This window comes from Macrobrachium rosenbergii, chromosome 11 (assembly GCF_040412425.1).
Source record: "Macrobrachium rosenbergii isolate ZJJX-2024 chromosome 11, ASM4041242v1, whole genome shotgun sequence".
Taxonomy (NCBI): Eukaryota; Metazoa; Arthropoda; class Malacostraca; order Decapoda; family Palaemonidae; genus Macrobrachium; species Macrobrachium rosenbergii.
The window spans coordinates 36,981,851-37,008,116 of NC_089751.1; the positions used below are offsets into that span (position 1 = coordinate 36,981,851).

General features: G+C 39.5%; 1 protein-coding gene across 3 annotated transcripts in view; it reads right to left on the minus strand.

Annotated features, from left to right (window-relative positions):
* The window catches only part of msi (musashi), a 294,988-nt gene that overhangs the window by 75,885 nt on the left and 192,837 nt on the right, over positions 1–26,266 (minus strand). Inside the window, exon 2 of one of the 3 annotated variants that reach the window (XM_067111613.1) lies at positions 7,931–7,961. The exons of the other annotated variants lie outside the window; for them this stretch is intronic. The gene's annotated coding sequence lies outside the window, so the exon portion shown is untranslated. The remainder of the gene's footprint in view (positions 1–7,930; positions 7,962–26,266) is intronic. 3 annotated transcript variants of the gene reach the window in all.

Here is a 26,266-nt window from a genome sequence, read left to right on the forward strand (position 1 = left end):
ATGGGACGGTGACGTGACGTGATGTGTCGGTGACGTGATAGTATAATGTGAGTCAGCCTTTACCTGAACGCGGTCTGACTTTGCGGCAAAGGGGTTGGGGTGGGCCGATATGATTTCGGTGTTGATGCTACTCCACAGCGGGACAGAGGGAGTTAAATAAAAAGAAATTTAATTAGCGTCCTCTGCCAGGGTGTTCTCTCGGCAAACTTTCGCAAATTAAACACAGCCGGTTTATGAATATTGTGATTTTGTTGATTATATTCAGAAACTTCGCCATCTATTTCCTATGTCAGCGAGTAGCAGTTTTTTTTTTTTTCTTTTGTAATTGGAGAGGCAGTCTCTCCCTAAATAAACTTAAAAATGTAGTTTTAAAGTTTAGTCAAGATACTGCCCGCTCCCCTTTTTCTTATTTTCCTAGATTGGGAAGTTACAGTACTAAATCACCATCGAACTTAAGGATATACCTCAGGCAACGAGCGAGAGAGGAAAGTTTATCCTTTTAGTTCAGGAAAATAAAAAGAAGAACCACAATTTTTACCGCAGATATATATCGGTTTCCGTGGAAAATAATATAAAAAAAAAAGGGGAAGGCCTTCTTGCCAAGGGAAGGAAAAGAATCCTTGAAAATGGCAAAACTGAAGCCGCTGAAAGTTTAATTGACGGGATCTGGGGAGATCGAAGTTGAAGTTGTAAGTCTTGACCGTTAAAATCAGTTTCATCGTTATGTGCCTCTTTTCGCTCGGACTCCGGGCGTGATTTTTCCATTCTCTCTCTCTCTCTCTCTCTCTCTCTCTCTCTCTCTCTCTCTCTCTCTCTCTCTCTCTCTCATATAAATCACCAGAGCATTACGTGTCTTCGGTAAGCATTGATTATTCCTTTTTCAGAAGGTCTTCCCAATTAATTCTTAACTATGGTCGACAGAATCGCCTCCTATCCTTTTTGATAATTTACATCAAATTTAAGAGTTATCATCCTCTCTCTCTCTCTCTCTCTCTCTCTCTCTCTCTCTCTCTCTCTCTCTCTCTCTCTCTCTCTGTTTTCGGTAAGTGTTGATTAATACTTTTCCCAAAATTTTTCCAAAATTAATTATTAATGACTTTGGTCGACAAAATTGTCCCCTCCTCTTTTTAAGAGCTCTCTCTCTCTCTCTCTCTCTCTCTCTCTCTCTCTCTCTCTCTCTCTCTCTCTCATATAAATTACCAGAGCATTACGTGTCTTCGGTAAGCATTGATTATTCCTTTTTCAGAAGATCTTTCCAATTAATTCTTAACTTTGGTCAACAAAATCGCCTCCTATCCTTTTTGGTAACTTACATCAAATTTAAGAGTTATCATTCTCTCTCTCTCTCTCTCTCTCTCTCTCTCTCTCTCTCTCTCTCTCTCTCTCTCTCTCTCTCTCTCTCTCTCTCTCTCTGTTTGTGTTTACGGTAAGTGTTGATTAATACTTTTCCCAAAATTTTCCAAAAATTAATTATTAATGACTTTGGTCGACAAAATTGCCCTCCTTCCATTTTTAGGAGTCTCTCTCTCTCTCTCTCTCTCTCTCTCTGGATGTTTTCGGTAAGTGCTGATTAATACTTTTCCCAAAATTAATTATTAATAACTTTGGTCGACAAAATTGCCCCCCTTCCATTTTTAGGAATTTCTCTCTCTCTCTCTCTCTCTCTCTCTCTCTCTCTCTCTCTCTCTCTCTCTCTCTCTCTCTCTCTCTCTCTCTCAGTTCTAGGCCAAGAGGCTTTAAAACGAATTGCGTCCTTAGCAATCTCTTCTCACATGACCCCTTCACAGATTGACCGACAGAGGGTTTGACGTGGGTGGGCGGATGAGTGACGCCTATAACAGGCTACTTGAGGGCGTGACACAGGCGCGCTGATAGTCCAAACACCTCGCCAGTCTTTTGTTTGTCCCTACGGGATCGATTTCGAGTGGAATGTGATACTTGGAGATACTGGCAGACCGTGGCTATTACAACCTATACTATAGCTAATGAAGATGTGTCATAAATCGGATAATTTTCGCTACTTTACTGAGAGAGAGAGAGAGAGAGAGAGAGAGAGAGAGAGAGAGAGAGAGAGAGAGAGAGAGTCCTTTCTTTCTTAATGATGTACAATCGTTTACACTTATCATCATTCCAATTCGTTTGTTTTTCACTCGATAATTAAACCAGGTGCACAAGTCACACTGCTTAGGTCAACCCTGGATCGAAAACGAGAGAGAGAGAGAGAGAGAGAGAGAGAGAGAGAGAGAGAGAGAGAGAGAGAATGTCATCTGTATGAGATCCAAAAGGGTCTAAACTAACTTGGCGTCGCACCTCTCATTTTGCTAACATTTAACATTCCCCGTCTTGGGGTTCCTTAATACCCGTCTGTTACCATTACAGCCAAATAACAGAGCTTAGTTCCCCGCACCACCGCTTGGGGGGGAGGGGGTTGTTAGTAGTGCGGGAAAAGGGGGATTAGAAGGCTCCCTTCGTGTTTCCTCGGCTGCAAATGCCTTAAGCTCCCTCGGAAGGGGAGCGGTAACCAAGACAGGATTGATGGCATCTCTTAATACGGGACCCTTGTATGCCTTCACCTGCTTGTCATCCTGTCCTCCTTAACAACGACTCCCCCCGCCCCCACCCCAACGCCCTGGTTCCATTCCCAGGGGAGGGAGTCCTTCCGCCATCTTTCCCACGTAGGGCGTAAGGGCTCTTTCTTGTTCTCCGGGTGGCACTTCCTCTGAGCAAGTACTTATGACGCCAGACAATCTTATCCAGTCAATTAATACGGGAACAAAAGCGTCTGTGGTTAGAGGATGATTTAAGACCGTGAAGGATTTCTCATTCTTCACTTCTGACTGACATTAATTCTCTCTCTCTCTCTCTCTCTCTCTCTCTCTCTCTCTCTCTCTCTCTCTCTCTCTCTCTCTCTCTCATTTTTGTAGAATAAGATTAACTACAAAAGGGCTGAAACTATAATTAAGAAGAATGATAATTATGAACGCTAAAACTAACTCTCTCTCTCTCATTTTTATGGAGTAAGATTAACAACAAAAAGGGCTAAAACTATAATTAAGAAGATTGACAATTAAGAACGCTAAAACTTAGTGCATGGTAAACATCATGAGGTTATTCCTCCACCCCCACCCCTCAAGAGAGAAAAAAATGGAAGAAATCCAAAAGGGAAAAAATTGGAAAAGGAAAAATGCCTCTCTCGAAAACCAAAGGACCCTTTGGCCCATTATGGCCTTTCCAAATTCTTTGTTCCCCGTCCTCCCTTGTTGGCTCCTTCCTGCAAAGTTTGGCACTTTAAGTAGTAATTGTTGCTGACGTTCTTGCAAAAGAATTTTATTCCCGTTTTTCCTCTCATAAAGCACGGCTCTTGCAGTTGGTCAAAGGACGCAGAGAGAGAGAGAGAGAGAGAGAGAGAGAGAGAGAGAGAGAGAGAGAGAGAGAGAGAGAGAGAGAGAGAGAGAGAGAGCTTCTAATGACTTCTTTTGCTCTTTCTGATCTCTCTCTGACATTGTTTTCACATTAGTGATGTTGCATCTTTTCGCTGCGCCTTTGTCTCATGTCAGTTACTCTACTTTGTTAATGAAGTTCTTTGAGTTCAAGCGCATTACGATTTGTTCTGCGAAATTTTTGCGCTGGATGCAACTTCCAATTTCAGCTTCCTCTGTTTTTCTTTACCATTGTGTTTAACCTTGAATTCTGACTTGTTTGAATGATTTGATTTTTTCAGTGCTTAGGACCTAAGCCTTGAATGATTTTAATTGATGGTTTTAAGATTGTATAGAAACATTCAGTTGCCATCCGTTTTGGATTCTTCTATTTCGTGGCAGAGATTACCTGCTGTTTGCGCCATACTTAACAGTAACAGTTATAGAACTTCATGTTAAGTGAAATTATATTATTATTCACTGACTTTTATACTTGCACATGGGCTTAATGATCTCAAAAAGATAACGATCATCACTTCTTTGTCATTTTCTCATTTCCGTTCTTACTACCAGGTCCCATCTTGCACAACCCCCCCTCTTCCCCCTTCCTCCCTGCACCCCTGGTACCGTCACCCTCTAATTTCGATTCCATAACTTCGGGTTCTAAGAGAGGGGAGAGCTTATGGGTTCTTTTTTTCGGGAGGGGGAGGGGAGGCCGCATATATTCGCGCCGGAAGTTTCTCAACTGGAATTCTTCAAAACGACCAGGTCCTCCTTCACCGATATCACTAGGGCCTCCCTCCATAACTCCCCTTCCCCCTCTTATCCCCTACCCCCTCCCCCACCGCCAAAAACTTATGATGAGGTTCTCCTTAACTAAGTTTAGTTTCTAAAAGCAGGAGACGGGTTTTAGGGGAGTTGGGGGGGGGGAAGGGTTAGACTTCTGCTGGTGTTGCAGAAGAAGAAGAGGAGGAAGGAGACTTTCAGAATCTCATTCTTTCTGATGCTCCTATAAATTCTCTCTCTCTCTCTCTCTCTCTCTCTCTCTCTCTCTCTCTCTGAACTGAATTCACAAGGGTAATACTTCACAATTAAAGGTCTGCTGGGATTCGGAAAGCAACCACAGTGTCCTTCCCTAATTCCGAGGACCACAGACATTTTTTCCTTGCGTCTTCCCCTCCTCCTCCTACTCCTCCTCCTCCTCCTCCTGTTCGATTTCTCAGCTGAAACTCATTGGGCCGAGTAGCTATTTTTTCGATTCCTCTCGTTCAACTTCTACGCTGTTCCCCGTTTTCCCCCGTCTGATATTTCTACCTGGTTCCGCACACGGCTAAACACAAATCTTAACTCATTCAATCTCGTCGAACTTTGGCTAACTTAATACCAGCTTATCCTCTCTTTTTTTCCCTTTATTTTCTGAAACTGAATTAACGGGGAGGGAGTCCCCGGGTGGAAGGAGGGCGTATATCTTTCCTCATAATGTGGGATGAGCCAAAGTGAATTCATTTCGTGGAGATTTTCCTGCAGCAGGAGCTCTCTCTGCAAAGGCATTGTGATGCAGTCGGGGCGTGGTTGCTTATATATGGAGATTCCGGAAGCTTTCTTTGGGTTTATTCTTATCTCGGTTTCCAGGATACATATTTCTCTCTCTCTCTCTCTCTCTCTCTCTCTCTCTCTCTCTCTCTCTCTCTCTCTCTCTCTCTCTCTCTCTTTGGCCTCGTCTAGCTCACAGCTAGACAACCCGTGTTCGACTCTCGAACCGAACGATCAGGAACAGAAGGGAACATTCCTAAAATCAAACGCACCTCTGTTGATCTGAACGCTGAATTGTGCACCTAGCTGTTAGACGACTGTTGTGGGTCTTAGATCGGGTTGAGGGAGAGAATGAGAGGAGAGAGAAAAACAGATACGACTGTTCGCTGATCTGTCAAAATGCAACCCATGGAGACGTAAAAGAAGAAAGCCTTCTGAGACGTAATGTTTGTGGTTTTAAGACGCATTACTTAACAAGCATATCGGTTGAGCGTCTAATTGCATTAAAAGAGAGTAAGCTTTTGATCTGGGAAGTAATCTAGGTGGAGAGAGAGAGAGAGAGAGAGAGAGAGAGAGAGAGAGAGAGAGAGAGAGAGAGAGAGAGAAACTTTGGCGAAGAGATGGGAGACAGAACCCCCAATTCTGCACCCCCATCGGCAAAGGCTGGACGTCCGTACTGGAAGCCCTGCAATGCCAACCTTCTTCAAAAATCTAGATTTCCTTCATTCCAGACAGAACAGTATTGCCTCTTGAGTTTGCTGGGAGGGAGAGTGAAGGGAGGGGATTATGGGAAAGATCCTAAGACACGAGATTAATTATTCACGCTTTCAAGGGAGTAATGGGGAGGGGGAGAAAGGGGGGGATAGAAATGAGATGGAGAAAGGTTCAAATGGAAAACTCTTGTTTCAAGATAAGATCAGGAGGAGGCGAGCGATGAGGGCTGGCAGATTGCTCTAGAGGAACATCAGCCGGCCCCCGCCCCCCAAAACGACATAAATACAAAAAAATTATGATGATGGTGATGATGATGATTGCGCCTTCATTTGCATGCCACGCACAATGAATTATAACTCATTTCTTATTAAGTCACCTTATGAAATAAAGGAATGTTTGTTATAAATTAGCAAGAGAAAACCGCACGTGATTGAACTAAAAAATATCATAAGTAAATAGAGTAAACGTAAGGGCAAAAACTGTTGACAAACGCACTATATAATGTACATTTTACGGCAATTAACGAATAATTTTCAATTTTCCTCATTATTATTTCTCATGGTGAATGTTAAAAAGAAATTACAGCAAGGAATTTTTCATATACAGAATACGTCTAGAAACGGATATGATAACTCATAAGATTTTACGGTCTGTAGGGGAAGGGAAAGGTTGACGGAGGAAAGAAAAACATTGCACAAACCAAAAGCAAACATGAAACAGAGGACAGTAAAAAAAATAAACACGAAGGAACAGGGGAAAATACCAGTCCTTGGGCGACAAAATATACGAAGAATATTGTAGGCTATGTCCATCGGGATGAACATGCATCGATAGCTTGCTTGTAATTCTCTCTCTCTCTCTCTCTCTCTCTCTCTCTCTCAAGGGAAGGTAGACGAGATGGGAGTAGGCGAAATTATGGAGATAAAGACGACGTGAGGGGAAAATGGTTCTCGGATGATTAATAATAAGAGGGGAAAAGTGAGATAAAGGAGAGATGTGAGAGATGGTGAAGCTGGTGGGGGAAGAATTACGGTGATTGCACACATAAATAACGGTGGATGGAACTCTTTTCTCTCTCAAATTGAGAAGAGAGAGAGAGAGAGAGAGAGAGAGAGAGAGAGAGAGAGAGAGAGAGAGAGAGAGAGAGAGAGAGAGGTTAACGAGATGGGAGAATACGAAGAGATTAATAGGAGAGAGAGAGAGAATATAGGGTAACGCGACGGCAGACTGCGAAGAGAGAGAGAGAGAGAGAGAGAGAGAGAATATAGGGTAACGAGATTGCAGACTACGAAGAGAGAGAGAGAGAGAGAGAGAGAGAGAGAGAGAGAGAGAGAGAGAATATGGGGTAACGAGATTGCAGACTACGAAGAGAGAGAGAGAGAATATAGGGTAACGAGATGGCAGACTACCAAAAGAGAGAGAGAGAGAGAGAGAGAGAGAGAGAGAGAGAGAGAGAGAGAGAGAGAGAGAGAGAGAGAGAGAGAGATATTATTTAAACCACAGGATTTACAGTTCACGCCATTGGCGAAACTACTAAATTACATTTTTCAGTCCATGACTCATAACTGATGTCCCCTATGCTTTGTTGCGACGATCTTGGCAAGAATTATTATTACTTTTAGTATTATTATTATTATTATTATTATTATTATTATTATTATTATTATTATTAATTGTCCCCATAATTACTAATGCCAAAAACGTTAACAACACATATTGTTGCTGTTCCTCAAAACAGCAGCATTATGACATATCCTATATTATTATTATTATTATTATTATATTATTATTATTATTATTAACAAAATCTCGTGAAAAGTAGTTGTGTAATAAAAACCCACAATTAAATAGTAAATTGTATTATATACTATGTAAAGGACTGTAATAGAGTTTATTATAATAGTGGGGATTTTTATTGCACAATTATTATTATTATTATTATTATTATTATTATTATTATTATTATTGAGCAATCAGTAGTTGACTGTGCATGACTTCTGACATTATTGTAAAATGGAATAAAATAAACAAAGTATTGTAAAATGAAAACAAAGTAAGATGAAAACAAATAAACAAAGTTAAGTATTGTAAAATGGAATAAAATAAACAAACTCAAGTATTGTAAAGTGGAATAAAATAAAGTATTGAAAAATGGAATAAAATAAACAAAGTTAAGTATTGTAAAATGAAAACAAATAAACAAAGCGAAGTATTGTAAGATGAAAACAAAATAAACAAACAGACTTGAATAATGGAGTACGTACGTCGGATGGCTGTTTATATTTGAGTCCAGTCCTAGGAGAGACGGAAGAGAGAAAAAAGAAAGAACTTATTAGCAGTGGTTTGAGACTTAAATTTGTACACATTAAGAATAAAACAAAACAGTGGATCAAAGCAGACATTTTTTTTTCCAGTCAAAGGCACTTATTTGGTGATTATGGAATTGAGGGTTTGGAATATATGTATATGTACAGTATATATGAGGGGTACTTTATCACCTGGTATGTTGACTCGCTATAGGTAACGGAAAGACGTAAGTTAATTGTGAAATTGATAAAATGTAAACAGAACGGAACACACACATGACGATAAAATACGGCAAATGACGAAGAGATGAACTTTGTAGTGTCCCTGATCTTAAATGTTCCTGTCCTTACTAGAGAGAGAGAGAGAGAGAGAGAGAGAGAGAGAGAGAGAGAGAGAGAGAGAGAGAGAGAGAGAGAGAGAGAGAATATGACATTAGGGTAGGTTATGGGTAAGAAACAATATATTCAAATATATGAACGTATAAATTTTTCCGATGGCCTTTAATATTTGCTACGACAAGCTGACTAAAATGGCGTAGATTCACAAATTTCATTCTTCTTATAGGCAGAGAGAGAGAGAGAGAGAGAGAGAGAGAGAGAGAGAGAGAGAGAGAGAGAGAGAGAGAGAGAGAGAGAGAGAGAGATTTCGAGGGAGTAATGGAAACGAAATCCTTTTTGGTCTATTTTCACTCAACAGAATTCCATCCTCTTGATTAGAGGAGAATTACGCGGCGAATTTGATAGCATGAGCATCAATATTCAAATCGGAAATGGATTGGCTTTCGGCAAAGGATGGACAGAGCGAAGAATCCTGGTTGTAGAAAATGGTTCTTAGATGCTCCTGAGAGAGAGAGAGAGAGAGAGAGAGAGAGAGAGAGAATTGATGATTGATATATCTCGATTACTGATCTATTTAAAGGCTGCATATCCCTATCGGACTGGAATGCTCTTTGCGCGCGTGCACATCTGAGAGAGAGAGAGAGAGAGAGAGAGAGAGAGAGAGAGAGAGAGAGAGAGAGAGAGAGAGTATATTCTGTTAAAGGAGCCACATTCTACGAATGTTATGCTGTTGTAATTGTCCAAAACCACAGCAATGGATAAAGTTTAGAGAGCATACGATAGGTGGCGTAGTGACTGGGATGCTTGAGGTCAAACTGTTACGGAAAGCTTATGAGACGCCCAGTGTATCGCCTTTAAGTAGTCCAGGCCTGGGGGACGCTGGGGAAAATAGAAGGTAGAACAGAAAAATGAAGCCTAACACCGCAGAAAAAAGGTGGTTCCAATCTCCTACTTAACGGTGATTTTTTTTACAATCAGTAATTCGTGTAAACTAAGGAATTGCTGAATTTCTTTGCCAAATGCTACAAAAGTTGTTTGCTTTTCTTAAACTCGCTCCTAAAACTTCTGCAACCCATCCACCAAGAATCTCGTTTAATAACAACGAACTCTTTAGGCTCAGAGAAGCGCCAGGGACTATTTGTTTTCATTTTTTACTCTTAGTAATATGGCAATTGGGCCTTTCTGTTGCAAGACCCATGTTAGAGCCATTTAGCCTCAGGTTATTAAGGTTTTACGACAATAACAATAATGGCTGCACGAGCACGGTGATTAACATTACTGCTTTATCGTATTTGTTGTGTCCTAGTTCTCGTTGATGGCTTCGTCTTGCGCTGTTGTAATTGTTTCTGTCTGTGGTTGTGATTAAAACAACTTCTCATAAGCGATTGTTTTAATGTCTTCAGATTTCTCAGTGAAAACTCAGGTATGTGTGGCCTGCTGACCTGCAACTGTCTCCAGGAGAGAGAGAGAGAGAGAGAGAGAGAGAGAGAGAGAGAGAGAGAGAGAGAGAGAGAGAGAGAGAGAGAGAGAGACCAAAGTAGGTATTGGGAATCTTTCCCCATATAGTTGGTTGCATGCAAGTTTTTATGATGTACAGGAAATACCAAGTGGCGAAGGTCCTAACCATTGGGATTTCCTGTTAACCTCATCTATTTTATCTTAAACTCTATTCCGTAATCTTCTTAGCGCGTCTGCCCGTAGCACATGTATGTATGTATGTATACACACACATATACATATATGTATTATGTATGTATGTGTTTAATATTGAATACTCTACAGTATGTATGAACGGGAATTAAGTATGCTAAATACATTTGTGTCTGTAACATTCTTCTTTTCAAGTCAGCAAAGTGTAATGGCAGGCCTTTCCTCAACTAGTGTGTAATAACGTGCATAAAAATAAAGGGGTCTTTATGTGTCTGACAGGACATGAATTTTGTCTTTGCTTTAGCAATTACCTTTTTAAATGTAAGTCGAAGCTAGTTGTTTCAGCGCCTCCATATCCTCTTTCCTCATAGTTGTTATTATTATTATTATTATTATTATTATTATTATTATTATTATTATTATTATTATTATTATTATATTGGTTGCTGCTTCTAGCACTGCCTATTACAGCCTTTTGCTATAGTGTTGATGAAGCCTGTGAAGTTTCTCTCCCTCGTATGCAGTTACCTGTCACCTGTGTTCGTTGGCCATGTTTTATCTTACTATCTTATCGTCCGAGAAAAGTTCAAATCGGGGTCACGGACCCATGCCCTGGACTCGACGAGGGACTGACTGCTATAATACAGTGACGTGGAAAATGTTTCTGCAATGTGAAGGATGAAATAAAATTAATTTCACTACAAGAGAGAGAGAGAGAGAGAGAGAGAGAGAGAGAGAGAGAGAGAGAGAGAGAGAGAGAGAGAGAGTAATAATTCCTTTATTTCCACATTTTCGGTGACAGTGGGTATTACGTTTCTTACATAAAATACATACGAGAGAGAGAGAGAGAGAGAGAGAGAGAGAGGAGTAATTCCTTTATTTCCACATTTTCGGTGACAGTGGGTATTACGTTTCTTACATAAAATACATACGAGAGAGAGAGAGAGAGAGAGAGAGAGAGAGAGAGAGAGAGAGAGAGAGAATAATAATTTCTATTTCCACATTTTCGGTGACAGTGGGTATTACGTTTCTTACATAAAATACATACGAGAGAGAGAGAGAGAGAGAGAGAGAGAGAGAGAGAGAGAGAGAGAGAGAGAGAGAGAGAGAGAGAGAATAATAATTCCTTTATTTCCACATTTTCGGTGACAGTGGGTATTACGTTTCTTGCATAAAATACAAACGAGAGAGAGAGAGAGAGAGAGAGAGAGAGAGAGAGAGAGAGAGAGAGAGAGAGAGAGAGAGAGAGAGAATAATAAGAGTAGTAATTCCTTTATTTCCACATTTTGGTTGACAGTGGGATTAAGTTTCATACATAAAATACATACGAGAGAGAGAGAGAGAGAGAGAGAGAGAGAGAGAGAGAGAGAGAGAGAGAGAGAGAGAGTGTTTGTGTGTTTACCTACATTTATTTGTCATACATTTTTCAAGTTTTCTGTTACTCTCTTGCCAACTGCCCTCGAGACGTTGGACCGGCAAAACAGGTTGGATATTCGCATTTTTTGCAACTTCATGCAGACGCACCGTTAATTACACCTGAGATGGAAGTTTGTGGAAACTATTCGATATCGGACATAAGGAGAGGAATAAAACTCTCCTCTCTGTCCTTCTAAACGTTTGCCGCCGAGAGAGAGAGAGAGAGAGAGAGAGAGAGAGAGAGAGAGAGAGAGAGAGAGAGAGAGAGAGAGAGAGAGAACAATTAAAATAATGTAGGAGACCCGCACATCATTATTTATTGTTCTTATATGCGTGTAAAGGGGAATTATCAAGATTAATAATGTTATGTAGAGTAAAATCCACCACCAGCAGATCTAAACAAACACACACACACACAGAACGAACCTGGTTGCTCTGTTAAAATACCATATGAGCCCCAAGCGTCATTATTCACTTTTTCTTATACATGTACGTAAAGGGAATTATCAATACAAATAGCTGTATGAAGAGTAAAATCCAACAGTAAATATAAATAAAAATATAACTCATGCACAATTCTGCGTCTGTCTGCCTGAGAGTTCTTGTTAATACACACACACACACACACACACACACACACACACACACACACACACACACACACACCCCTCACCCCTCACCTCCTTTCTCTCTTTCAGTTCTTGTTAATTCTGATGACACTTCTTTATTTACAACCTCCCGGGGCTATACCATTGCTGTCGATTCGCGTGTATCCAAGCAATAGCGGCGATATTGCTCCAGACGTTATTGCTTGGCGCTGACGTACATCGGAAATGAGTTCGATCACATTTATTTCATATCTTACAGGTTTCCTGAACTTTTATGGCGGGGGAACGAATCCGTGAATTTTAACATAAACCTCGGAGACAAAACGAACCTGCTCCGGTTGCAAAGAAACCTTAGGAAATTATGATGGTTCTAGCTTATTTTCACCGATGATACACACACACACACACACACACACACACTCACACACACACACACACACATATATATATATATATATATATATATATATATATATATATATATATATGTATATGGAAATGAACGCATCGGAACGTGTTTCACAGAAATAAATTTCTGACTCACCGTGGGACCGAACCCTGGTCTTTCGAGTGAGTGTCCAGGGCATTAGCCCTTTGTGTCCGAATTGCTAATGCCCTGGACTCTCACTCGAAAGGCCGGGGTTCGATCCCGTGGTGTGTCAGAAATTTATATATATATATATATATATATATATATATATATATATATATATATATATATATATATATATATATATATATCACTTAATCCTTGCATAACAACAGTGATACTATCAAACACGCATCATATGAGAAAATCAATTACTGTCTTTGGCCGATATCTCAGGAAAAGAAGCGATATTACGCCCCAAGATCAGGCGTAGGTATATGACATTATTAACTCAAGATAAAAGTCACAGTCTGGTGTGTGTCACTCAGTCTGTATGTTTTCGCTTCCTTGTATGATTTCTTCCTTCCTTGGCCTTTGGTGAAATGATTTTCTCCTCAGTTCAGAATGTCTTGAATCCTGTGACGTCACTCATAGCAAGTGGAAAGATGATCAAGTTTAGCAACTTTTTCGTTTTTTTTTAAACATGGACTGCTACCAGCAAATCTCTATTGTCCGTACAAATGTGAATATGCATCACCAATAACTGACATGACAAAAAATATTAAAGAAAGTAACATCATGAAACAATAATAATAATAATAATCGAAGACCCAGAAATATACACAGACAAGAGAATGAAAACAGAACAGAGGAATGGCACAACAGACCAATGCACGGACAGTACATGAGACAGACTAAAGAATTGGCCAGCAATGAAAAATGACAATGGCTAAAGAGGGGAGAACTCAAGAAGGAAACAGAATGAATGCTAACAGCGGCACAAGATCAGGCCCTAAGTACCATATGTCCAAAGAACAATAGATGGAATTAGCATCTCGCCCATATGCAGGAAGTGCAATATGAAAGGCGAGACCATAAACCACATATCAAGCGAATGTCCGGCGCTTGCACAGAACCAGTACAAAAAGAGGCATGATTTAGTAGCAAGAGCCCTCCACATGAGCCTGTGCAAAACACATCAGCTAGCTTGCAGTAATAAGTGGTACGAACACCAACCTAAGGGAGTGATAGAAAACGATCAGGAAAAGATCCTCTGGGACTGTGGTATCAGAACAGATAAGGTGATACGTGCCAATAGACAAGACTTGACGTTGATTAACAAAACCAAGAAGAAAGCATCACTCACAGATGTGGCAATACCATGGGACACCAGAGTATTTGAGAAATAAAGAGAAAAAATTGATAAGTATCAAGACCTGAAAATCGAAATAAGAAGAATATGGGATATGCCAGTGGAAATTGCACCCATATTCATAGGAACAGTAGGCACGATCCCAAGTTCCCTGAAAAGGAATCTGGAAAAACTAGACGCCGAAGTAGCTCCAGGACTCATGCAGAAGAATGTGCTACTAGAAACAGCGCATATAGTGAGAAAAGTGATGGACTCCTAAGGAGGCAGGATGCAACCCGGAATCCCACACTATAAAAACCACCCAGTCGAATAGGATGCCTGTGATAAAAACCACCCAATCGAATAGGATGCCTGTGATAGAAAAAAAAAATATATTATTGGAATGAACATCAGATGCTATTTAGAGGTGATTATAGTTGGAAAAGCTGCAGGAACAACAAGAATTAAAATAATAATAATAATAATAATAATAATAATAATAATAATAATAATAATAATATAAACATTCGTATGTATGTCTCACATTCTCCGCGTCACGTTCTGGACGCCAGGATTTCCCCCTTAGCAACACGAGCTAGTAGCGAGTATTATACCGCGCGTATACGCACGCCCACATAAAAACCGCATGTAGGAGGCGCCGCCAGTACGCGCGTATACGTCTGGTAATGACGACCATACCTAGGAGAGATGACGCTTAAAGCCGCTTTGTGCTTCTGCAGCCCCTCCCCCCGTTCGTCTTCCTCCTCCTCCCTCCCCCTTCGTCATAATCTGCAAGCCTCGAGTTCAACATTCTAATTTTAGCTGAATATTTAAACAAATGACGTTTATAGCTGAAGGATTTGTCGGTAAGAGGTGCATATTCAGGAGGAAGGGCGGGATATGAACACGATGACTAAGACTAAATAATCCAGGTACTGGTACAGTACTACTGTGTAACTAAGGTCTAGACCGATACGTGTAAGCTATACGTATAAGCTTACGTACATTTGCACGCACTCGTATAGGCCTACATAGACAAGGGAAATTAATTAGCTTATATTTTGTGCCTTGTACATCACACTTAGGCCCGATTCTCTTCGTTATCGCGATAAGTGACACAGATAACCTACAGGGCTCTGATCAGTGGCTGTTCTCGTGTCACCGTCATGTTAAAGATTTGAAAACTGAGAAATTTGAAAATGAACTAGTTAATGTACTTAGTCTCTCTCTCTCTCTCTCTCTCTCTCTCTCTCTCTCTTACAAGAGAGAGACGGTGGGGGGGGGGAAACCCATGTACAGTGAAATTCAAATGTCCGCTGATACATCCTGGTCTACAGAGAGAGAGAAAGAGAGAGAGAGAGGGAGTCTCTCTCTCTCTCTCTCTCTCTCTCTCTCTCTCTCTCTCTCTCTCTCTCTCTCTCTGAGGATTCATGGGAAAAAAACCTATGTACAGTGAAATTCAAAAATTCGCTGATACGTCCTGGTCAGCAGAGAGAGAGAGAGAGAGAGAGAGAGAGAGAGAGAGAGAGAGAGAGAGAGAGAGAGAGAGAGATAAATAAAAGACTCGAGTGATTAGAACACTATGAATATAACACCGTCAAATCACATTTAAAAGCGGAGGTCCTCGACGAGGTAATCCTCACACCGTACCAGAATGAAGGCACTCATCACATATTCTCTCCCCCCTTGAGACATGTTCCTGGAATACTCTTTACTTTGAAACCACTATTTTCCCTATCAACCAAGGAAGTTCGATAACGCCGTTCTCAATCTGCCTTTAATGATGATGGACACTCTCTCTCTCTCTCTCTCTCTCTCTCTCTCTCTCTCTCTCTCTCTCTCTCTCTCTCTCTCTGCTATTACATTACAACAGCCTTCATTATCCCATCGAGGGAGGTGGATGAGGATATGGTACTAAGATGATTTTTTTTAAAGTTCAAAGCGCTCATCTCAATTAAGATAACGCAAGGACGGCAGAGCTCAGGTTTGGAAAGGTTTGGGTAACCTTATCTCGTTTTTGCGACCGTATGCACTGGTGGCTTTGCAGGGTCCTCAGAATGTCCTTTTATATATTTATTAATTTATTTATTTATACATGTTAACGTTTATAGTATACTGTTGTTTCTCTACTGCGTGTACTTGGGAGCCATTAAGTGTATTTCCTCATTGTGTGTGTTTGTATTTGTGTAACTCCTGGTTGTGTATTCTTATGGTCTTGGTGTAGGAAATTACGTGTGTGTATTTCATTGTGTATTCTCTTGCGTATTCTGTATTTTGTAGCTCCATGCGTATGTCACGACCCCGTTCTGAGGTGCGTGTACGCGCGCGTGTACCCCGAATGTACGTTAAGTAAGTATTTGTAATTTCACAGCTAAAGCTTCCGTCACCTCATTATTGGAAATCGCTAATGTACTGTCGAACCGTTCTTTCGTCAAAACCCGAACTTGAAGAGCGTTCTGAAGCAGCCTTGAGAGGCAAAGGGGAAAGATGAGATTGGAAGAGGTTGAAAAGTGTATGGTGTGTGTGTGTGTGTGTGTGTGTGTGTGTGTGTGTGTGTGTGTGTGTGTGTGTGTGTGTGTGTGTATTTGGTTGGGGGGAGGGGGCAGAAGGAGAGAGACATCAGCCTCTTTGGAGAGAGACAGTCCTCATCTGCGTTAATATGATGGCAGAGTGTGGATGGAAATACTTTTTTTTTTCCTCAAAAATCTCGTGGTTGTATAAATTTTGTAATGATGCAAAGAGAGGTATCGATGTTAATATTAATATCCGAAAGAATCATTTACCTATAAATTTTTCTCTCCTTCAGTGTATTTATTGCCAAGATCTTAATTCCTTTTCTTTTTATCTATACTTTCTTTTTCCCTCATTGCCTTTCTTAACATTGCAATGTTACAGACCTGAATTTCAGAGAGAGAGAGAGAGAGAGAGAGAGAGAGAGAGAGAGAGAGAGAGAGAGAGAGAGAGAGAGAGATGCTTAACTTTTTATACAGAAAGTGGACCCCACGAGAGGATGAACCTTTAGCTGAAATATTTCATAGCCCAGTTTCAGCTCTCTGTTGCATAGAGGAAAATAGCTCGGAGGAAGTCCCGAAAGAGTCAGTGAAACTAAAAAGAGATGAAGGATACGATGTATGTGTGCATGTGTGTTTGTCAGAGAGAGAGAGAGAGAGAGAGAGAGAGAGAGAGATTTCGGGGTGTGAATCCACATGAATTTTATATTAATTCATGTGATGCACTCACGAAGGCTTAACATTTTATATATATATATATATATATATATATATATATATATATATATATATATATATATATATATATATATATAAAAATGTTACCTTTAAAAGAAACAAGAAACGCCACCTGACATACAATCTAATTAACACATGTATATTTCCAGAAGTGTTCGACAGTGTGAAACAATAAAGTTCGACTCCTACCTACGCTTTAACGAGGCAAAAGAAAGAAAAAAAAAAAAACTAAGCACAGAAGCAGTACAGTGGGAAAGACCCATTTGTTATCTTCCCCATTTTAGAGACCATAAAGGAAGATGTAATATAAAGGGATCCCAGCGAAGGAATTTTTCGAACGATAAATTGTCTCGTACGAATGGCACAAGACTTTGCCAAACGTTTTGCCAGTGCCGGCATGAGAGAGAGGAAGATTTTATATTCCCCCAAAATATTTCATTCGTGACATTTTTTCGCAGACAAAATGGTGGTGGGAGAATTTGGTCTGCGCTTCGGATACTGCAAATATGAATTTCAGTGCGGATAAAAAAAAAATAGAGAGAAATAAAAATTTGACTTTAGTGATAAATGTTTTTCATAAAGAGATGAGTTTTACTCTCTCTCTCTCTCTCTCTCTCTCTCTCTCTCTCTCTCTCTCTCTCTCTCATGGAAATTCGTCGAAGCACCAAACAAAAGCAAATCACAGGCACAGACTTTCTGAATGTGGGGCAGAGGAACCTGTTGTGGTGGTCTCTGAGAAGTTTCATGACTGACGAACCGCTCTAAAAGCACACGGCCGTTTGGAGCTGTAGAACTCTATGCTTTGAACCCCCTCCCCCGCTCTCACCCCCCTTCCCCACAAACCGCCATTTTTTTTCGAGCAATCAAGATAGTTCTTTAAGCTTGTTCAATCTTTGCGAACCTTTGGTCTATGGTCCATCTTAAGCAAAAGAGTAATTTTTTTTTATACCTTAACTGCACACATAGGGCATGACCATTTTTTTTATGTATCGTGTACAGAAGGCACAATATGTGTTCTGTTGTTCGTCGTGTACACGGAGCAAGATGTGCATTCCATTGTTTATATATTACACTTGACAAAAGCGTTCAATCGCTTATTGTAAAGATGGGCTAAACACAACAAACGACCTACAACTTGTCTGGAAGTATGATCTTTTATCATGTTGCAAAGTGTGTGACATACAGACACAGACAAAGACAAACATACATATACAAATACATACATTATATATATATATAAATATATATATATATATATATATATATATATATATATATATATATATATATATATATATATATATATATATATATATATATATATATATATATATATATATATTAACATCGCCTGTGGGCCTGAAATGTAACGTTTAATACACTCGAGAGCCATTCCATCCTAACTTAAATACCCACGTCGTCCCGGTGTAATATACCCTTCAGAGAATGTTTTTGTAACCGAAGTCGTTGGGCCAAAAGTTCCCCGAGGGCAGAAAGTTGGACAAAGTTTGGCAAGTGTGACTTCCAGCTTTTCACTGTAATGATATGCTAAAGGGACGACGAAACAAAATTCTCGGCCTTGGCAGGAGATGATGATTTGTTTTTGTAATTTAAGTGCGCTCGCTCGTCACGCAGACGTATTGTTCTGTTCTTTGATTTCATACGATTTTGTTACTTATGCTCTAAGACCTCAGGTTTTTGTTTTTCGTTTATCTTTTATATTAGTATTTCGTACAGACTCCCCCTTTCTTTCATCTGCCAGAGTTCAGGGCTGGAGGAATAGCCAGTACACATTGCTTTCTTCTTTTGTTAATTTTGTTTTTCATGTGCCATATCTGGATTTTGAGCTGTTAGATTACGGCTAGAAGACATATATTTCCTGTTACCATTCCTTTGAGGGAACTGTATACGTACATGTGTGTGCGTTTGTATACATGTGTATATGTATATGTATGTGTATATATATATATATATATATATATATATATATATATATATATATATATATATATATATATATATATATATATGTGTGTGTGTGTGTGTGTGTGTGTAATATAGACAGATAGATAGATAGGTAGATAGATAAAATCTACACCTAGAAGCTAATCAGGTTTCACTACCGTACCTCTAAAGAAAAAATAGTTAAAAAAGTTAATGAAGAAAAGTGATCTCTTGATCTTTTCTCAAGTAGGGAAGTGGGGTCGTCGTTGGAGAGGAGGGGGAAGTTGGAGGAAAAGGGAGAGGGGGGAGAGGGACAAGGCCAGAGAGAGGAGATGAAGGCGATCACGGTACTTGTCATAAGGGCGGCCTGAGGCTTGATTGGCCTTGGGCGTTGGGTCTTCCGTGCAGTGTTCTCTCTTCCCCCCACCCCCCTTTCCTCCTTATTAGTTTCCCCCTTGACCCCCTCTCCCCCTTCCCCCCCTTTCCAATCTCTTTCTAAGATCCAAAATCATAAAATCGATTGAAGAATCCTATTAATGCAGCGACCGCCCTGACATGCCTTGCCTCTTCAGACGCCCCACGTCCTTTCACCCCTTTCAATCTCCCCCTTTTTTATCCACCCTCTTATGTTCTTCTGCCTCCTCCTCCTCTTCTTCCTCTTCCAAGCTTTTCACGTGACATGTTTCCTTGCTCTTCAGAATTTTTTCCCCCTTCTTTGACATTGGAGTTTTTCAACACACGTCTCGAACTCCTTTATCATTCCGCTACTTCTAATTAGTCAGTTTCTTTTTTTTTCCAGTTGTGTTATCCCCAATTCGTTTATATTCCTTTTTTGAATCACACATATCTTTCTGATTAACAGACCTTCCTTTTTTTTTTATAAACCCGATTAGTTCATAAACTTTTTGTTTTTGTAACAGTTCCGTAATCAGTAACAAATCGTCATTGATTAGTGAATGATACTCTATTACTCTCATACAATGCTGTGGTTTTCCTGTCTTACACTGATCATTACGACTGCATAATTTTTATGTTATAGATTATACATTTATATTATTCATTTTATTCTCTCGCTCTTTTCTTTTTATTTGAACAGGTAGGGATTATACTCTAAGGAAGGGATTATACTCTAAGGAAGATTGCTGGGCAGTTAATGGCCTTTAAGCCATTTTCTACATGAATGTCTATATTTATGCAATAATAATAATAATAATAATAATAATAGCTGTAAGCTTACCTCACTTCTTTCCTCTCTCTCTCTCTCTCTCTCTCTCTCTCTCTCTCTCTCTCTCTCTCTCTCTCTCTCTCTCCTTCTTTACATGTTACTATCCTTCTCTTCACCGATATTAATATGACCCACCATGCATAACTTAGCCGTTTCAAAGTTCTCTTCACCCCTGTATATTCCTCACAATATCCTCGCCTCTCCTTCTCAGAGCTAATACCCTCTCCTTCCCATGTCTATAGCATTCCTGAGTCTTCCTTTGGCATCTTCTTCCTCGACCATATTATCAACATTCTCCTCCTCCTCCTCTTCTTCCCCCCTGTTTTTCCCCGCCCTGTGATCGGCATTTGTTTCCGGGATGCGAAGGAGAGAGAGAGAGAGAGAGAGAGAGAGAGAGAGAGAGAGAGAGAGAGAGAGAGAGAGAGAGAGAGAGAGAGAGAGCGTGCGACGAAAGAATGCGTCCGCCGTTATGGAAAACGTTGTTGTTCCCCCCACCCCCCTTCGCCGAAATGTCCAAAGCCATTCATTTGTTTGGTTGTTTATTTGTTTTCGAGGGATGAAAGCGGCTTCCTTCTCCTCCTCCTCGTCCTCCTCCTGCGAGAGTGTATTTGCTTGTGCTTGCTTTTGGTACACTTGCTTGAATGAATAAACAAATACATACACACGTGTATGTATATATATATATATATATATATATATATATATATATATATATATATATATATATATATATATATATATATATATATAAGAATGTATATGTGTATGTGTGCGTGCGTTCGGCCGGACATATACTTGCGGATGCGCATGTATATACTGAATGCACCAAGGGATAGTGTACAACCTCTCTCTCTCTCTCTCTGTGCCAGGCAACCAACCAATCGATACAACTCTGATATTGACAGCTGAAATTCTTTCCATACTCCGTGCATCACTTCTATGCATCCTACCTGGCATCTCTCTCTCTCTCTCTCTCTCTCTCTCTCTCTCTCTCTCTCTCTCTCTCCTGATTAGAATTTAATTAACTTGTTTATTTATATTTCCATGGGACGGTTCTTAGTGGGTTTTGTCTAAGTTTTCTTTCACTTTGTATCAATTTTATGGTAATGTTCTAGTTTTTGATATTCATGTATTTTCGTGAAGGCGAATCTGCTGTTGGGAAAGTTGACATTACAGTACCATTTTCCATAAATTTTTCCTTAATAAAACTTCGTGATGGTATGACCACTTTCACTATACTTCCGTTAAGGTCATCTAACTCCCCTTAGTGTCCATAAGACGATTTTACGCGTGTGACAGTTTGTTTCCTCAACCAGTCATCTGAGTACTTTGCACTTCTTTTGTTATGATCTCCACGTTAAAGCTATCGTTTCACTCGCGCCGAGGCGCATGCGCATATTCTTCGGTGCAATTCCTGGAAACCAGAAACATTGCACGGGCAACAGCGAGTACAAAATTTTTTTCCAACTTTCCCTCAACATAACAGACCATAACTCGTAGGTTACATCCCTTACGGCAATAAGGCGCGCGTGCGTGCGTGCGTATGGGATTGCACTTGTAAACAACTAGCGGTCGGGCTATTAATAGGCGGTGATGGTGGCTTCGTCACCTTTAACGGCAGCAGCAGCCCTGATGTCTCACTTGACCTGGTAAAGCGAAATTATACAACGGTCTCTAAATGCCATTCAAGGATTTATCCCCCTCCCATGTTAAAGAAGATGCCCCTAGACATCTCCTCCTCCTCCTCCTCCTCCTAGTCCTCCTCCTCTTAGTCCTCCTCTTCTTCTTCCTCTTGGGTACGAGAATCAGGGTATGTGCGTATTTAGGGAAGGGTTGTAAACTGTGTGAAATACTGAATGATATTATTATTATTATTATTATTGGTGACGAAATCCACAATGATGTCAGTGTAAATATATATATATATATATATATATATATATATATATATATATATATATATATATATATATATATATATATATATATATGTAACGAGAGCTTTCGAGAACCTGCTCGATTCTCCTCTGTCTGAGAATAATAATAATAATAATAATAATAATAATAATAATAATAATAATAATAATAATAATAATAATGCTGTTTATTTTAGTTTTTGTTGTTATTGATATTTTTTTTTTTTTATTATTGTTATCTGGTACGTACTTGACCCGAATGAGAAAGGTAAAAGAACGTTGAAAAAAAAAAGGAAATTCATCTTGAAATTGTCAAAGGCTAGAAATGTTGGGTGTGTGGAGTGTAAATGTGTACATGTGTGCGTGTGGGCTGTTGCCAGGTCACGCAACAGAGCAGAAGACCTCCTAAAGCTGACGTCAGGTCAAGTAGACACATACACACACACACACTTGGTCAAGTTAAAAGTGCTTTTTCTGTTAACAGTTCCGTTTTTTGAGGAACTGTTTATATGATGACATTTCGGGTTCACTGTTTCTGTGAGAGAGAGAGAGAGAGAGAGAGAGAGAGAGAGAGAGAGAGAGAGAGAGAGAGAGAGAGAGAGAGAGAGAATCGTTCTTTTCATTTTGCTTGTTGTTTTATATCCTTTTCTGTCAACTTCCTCACAATGTTCGCTTGGTAACATTTACTTCTGGGTGATTTTTCTTGCACCTCCGTTGTTTCTATGCTTGTAAATGTTATCATATTTCCTTTACTAGATTATGTTTATATATTTAATTTTTGTATATTTCATTTTCTTACTGAACTATAAGTCTCACTGCCACCCTGCTGTTTAGCTTTTACTCTCTTAAGTTTACGAAGAAGGAATAAAGGCAAGGGATGGGAAGAGGGTAAAAGGGTAAGAAAGTCTGAGCTGGGTACACAAACTGCCCGAAGGCAGAAGTGTGATCAGCGTGTTTCTACTGATGAACGGGGCAAGGCGCAAAAACGTTCCATATAGTATTTTTTACTCGCACTTTTTCGTTTTTTTTTTTTTTGAATCTGGGCATTAGTGTTCTTTGGAATCTTGTCGATCAATTTTTAGCCTGTGATAATAATAATAATAATAATAATAATAATAATAATAATAATAATAATAATAATAATAATAATGAGGTTTCGACTGCATTTCGGTACTGTATTTGCAGGTTCCAACCATCCTTTCCCCCCCCCCCAACAGAAACAAGAATTTTTTTTTATTATCCTTAGCAGGGCATATTATCCAACGTTACTCTGTGGATTTTCGTGCGTTTTCACAGTAATTACATCTTTTTCACAGTGCATTTTCATGCGTTTTCACAGTGATTGCGTCTTTTTTCACTGCATTTTCACAGTAATTACATCTTTTTTCACTGCATTTTCATGCATTTTCACAGTAATTACATTTTTTCACAGTTATTTTCCTGCGTTTTCACAGTAATTACTTCTTTTTTGAAAGGGCATTTTCATGCGTTTTACAGTAATTACATCTTTTTTCACAGTGCACTTTCAAGCGTTTTCACAGTAATTACATCTTTTTTCACAGTGCACTTTCATGCGTTTTCACAGTAATAACATCTTTTTCACAGTGCATTTCCATGCGTTTTCACAATAGTTACATCTTTTTCACGGTGCATTTCCTTGCGTTTTCACAATAGTTACATCTTTTTCACAGTGCATTTTCATGCGTTTTCACAGTAATTACATTTTTTCACTGCATTTTCATGCGCTTTTACGGTAATTACATCTTTTTTCACAGTGCATTTTCATGCATTTTCACAGTAATTACATCTTTTTTCACAGTGCATTTTAATGCTTTTTCACAGTAATAACATCTTTTTTCACTGCATATTCATGTGTTTTCACAGTAATTACATCTTTTTCACGGTGCATTTCCATGCGTTGTCACAGTAATTACATTTTTTTTCACAGTGCATTTTCATGCCTTTTCACAGTAATTACATCTTTTTTTCACAGTGCATTTCCATGCGTTTCCACAATAATTACATCTCTCTCTCAGCAATTACAGCTTGCCGCATTTGCACTGAGCACACACGGCGACGACGACATCTTGCTTAACCCGATAATTAATCCTCCACCACCACCACCAACGGTTCGTCCGCGCCACATAATAACGACACGAGAGCTAGCAGCGATAATCTTCCGTTCATTAACCAAATCAGAGTCGACTGGGGGATTTTAATTTATCTAATTATCGAGTGTTGTAAGGTGCGTTTCACAGCGCTTTGACCTTACAGCGAGATCCGCTTGTTTATATATAGTTCTTTATTATTTTGCTTCCGTGCAACCCCTCTGGGAAAAGCAAACAGCCGGGAACGAGGGAGCAAAAGAGATGTGTGTTTGATCATAGAGAAGCGAAATAAAAAGAAAAAAAAGTCAGGTTAATGAGATAAGATTTACTTAATGGAGAGAAAGAACTTGGCTTTGTCACTTGATCTGCATGGATGGGTGGGATTAGTCGCTGTTCAAATGTATGTGGTATTTGTGCATTTGCATGAAGGGTATGTTTGCAAGTATGTGCTATTTTCCATTATTTTATAACTGCTGCCAAATAAGTAAAGATCTTGCAAATATTTGCAAAACAATTCTTGTCTTAACGATCTTGCTTCTTATTTAGCAGATATTTTGCTGCGTAAACCATCTGCAGATTTTAAATAGATTTTAAGGACACTTAATGAGAACAAGAATAATTTAAAGTGCTTAGATCCGATTACACGCTGTGAAAATTGTGGCATCGAATCTATGTTACCCACCAACGGATACATGTGAATAACCCCGCATGTATCCGAAAGCAGATACTAATGTCACAACCGGAACTAACCTGGCGGTGCTATCTATTATGTACCAGGAAGCATGCATACATGATACATCTCATCAGAGTATTTACATGGACTTCAAAGAGAAGATACATAGCACAGTTCCACCGTGACAAGTACAGGCACTGGTTCTTCATTAAAAGAGAGAGAGAGAGAGAGAGAGAGAGAGAGAGAGAGAGAGAGAGAGAGAGAGAGAGAGAGAGAGAGAGAGAGAGAGAATCTCAACTGCAACCCGACCTGGCATTCTCCTTTGGCGAACAAATACGTGACCCTTATTGTGACCTACCCCTCTGCCTAGGGCTACTTGGGAGACCAGAAGCTTCTGGAGAGAGAGAGAGAGAGAGAGAGAAGGAACTTACTTTTTTTTTTTTTTTTACGATTGTATCAGTTTCATTGCCTGAATACAACGCCATTGTGTATCGCAAAAGTGGGACCGTTTGCCTTCTCGAAGTTTTCCCCCCTTTGAAATGAGGCGGAATCCTTTGATGTCCGGCCTAAAAAGAGGCTGGAGGAAAAAAAAAAAAAAAAGTGTACATTCATATGGGAAGTAGGTGTAAAAGTGGATCTTTTCTTGTTGTGATTCCATAGGACTTTATGTAGACCATATTAAACCTTTTATAGGTCATCTTGTTAACAAAGTAGTTCAGTGGAAAGTAAGTTATGCATGAAAAAAAAAATAAAAGTTTCTCGATGGTAGTCATTCCTGTCAAGTTAAACTCCAGTAGCCTTTGTTCATTGTGATAGAGTGATTCTTATCCAGTATGATCACACTTGACTCTTATCCGAAAACATCAGAGCGATCCTTACAGAATATAATCAAAGGTATTTATATCCACTGAAATTATAATGATCCTCATTTATATCAGTGATACATATTCATTATAATCACAGTGACTCGTGTAGTTGTCTTTTTTCGTTGTGATGTGATCCATATCCCCTGCAGTCACACTGAGTCTTATAATGAATCTTATTCATTGCAGCCACACTGATCCTTTTGAGGAATTTTACTCATTGCAATGTCAATCACAGTGAGCCTTGTAATGATCTTTATTATTTACAGTCACACTGGCCTTTGTAATGATCTTTATTAACTACAGTCACACTGATCCTTGTAGCGATCCTTGTTCATTACAGTCACACTGATCCTTGTAATGATTCTTATTCATCACAGTCACACTGATCCTTGTGATGACCCTTATTCATTACAGCCACACTGATCCTTATTCATTACAATCACATTGATCTCTGTAGTGATCCTTGTGATGATTCTTATTCATTACAGTCACACTGATCCTAGTCGAGCATCTCTGCAGCCCTACAGACAACAGTTTTTTTTTTGGGGGGGGGGAGAGAAAGGCCGTTTTCATTCCAATA